Source organism: Ixodes scapularis, unplaced genomic scaffold, assembly GCF_016920785.2.
Source record: "Ixodes scapularis isolate PalLabHiFi unplaced genomic scaffold, ASM1692078v2 PGA_scaffold6__148_contigs__length_123643588, whole genome shotgun sequence".
Classification (NCBI taxonomy): domain Eukaryota; kingdom Metazoa; phylum Arthropoda; class Arachnida; order Ixodida; family Ixodidae; genus Ixodes; species Ixodes scapularis.
The window spans coordinates 31,079,820-31,080,731 of NW_024609881.1; the positions used below are offsets into that span (position 1 = coordinate 31,079,820).

Consider the following 912-nt stretch of genomic DNA (forward strand, 5'->3'; position numbering starts at 1 on the left):
CCTGCACCTTGAGAATGTTTGCGTATTCTAAGTACATTTTTTTAGTGAGTTACCTACTAAATATATAATGGAATAAGTAGTTGCTGCGCGAATAGCATATTGCATTTACATTTACTTTAAAACAATTGTCGTCTGTCAACACTGGTGTCCAGCTACCGCTGAAGTCGCATCTAATCCAATCCAGTTCAATCCAGCTTTGCACACGTGCGCTCTCCTGTCTTTCTGCTTTGCTTCTTTTGTTACGTTGCGACCACGTTGGTTTTTGGTTTATAGTCCATTAGGTGTTTTACTGTTTTTTCAATCATGAGTCACGTCCTAATAAGATGGCTAAATACGGGCAGGACCCGCCTTTTTGACGTTGTGAGCATAAGGGACATCGTTGACACAAAAATCGGGGCGCTTATAATTCACAATAGCAAAGATCCAAGCGTGTTTGCAACCGACGTACTGATACGTTGGAAGGGCGAGAAACACCCGGCAAGGATCGAGGCTGTCGGTAAGCTTGCTTCGATGCTCTCGGTTTGAGAAGAATCCAGCGTTATTTTCAATGCGTGATTTGCCCGCCTTCGATTTCGCAACTGTCCTTTCTGAACAGGGAGCGCCGCACAAATGGAGAAGCGGTGTCAGCAAATAACGAAAAACAAGGAGGTGAAAGAAGCGTCTTCTAATGGGGCGTCGGAAGACGGCGGCCAGGTACGTGTGCCCGTCATGATATGTGTCAGATATTTGTGGCGGCAACGAGCTTCAGCCGAGGAATGCTATTTTAGGACTATTTGAAGGGTGTGTGCTGTTTCTAATCCAAACTGGCGTACCTAATTACTGTTTCTACGCTTAAAAAAAAAAAGGAAGTTTAACAGAGCTCGCAAATTATTTCTGCACAAGACATTTTGAGTTTTTATTTAGTATAGACGC

At 43.8% G+C, this 912-nt stretch overlaps 1 long non-coding RNA gene across 1 annotated transcript; it reads left to right on the forward strand.

The window, feature by feature from the left end:
* Positions 1–212: 212 nt before the first annotated feature.
* On the forward strand, positions 213–635 carry LOC120843650. Its single transcript, XR_005716231.3, has 2 exons — positions 213–496; positions 596–635. It is a non-coding gene; the product is annotated as an uncharacterized LOC120843650 (long non-coding RNA).
* The last annotated feature ends 277 nt before the right edge of the window (positions 636–912 follow it).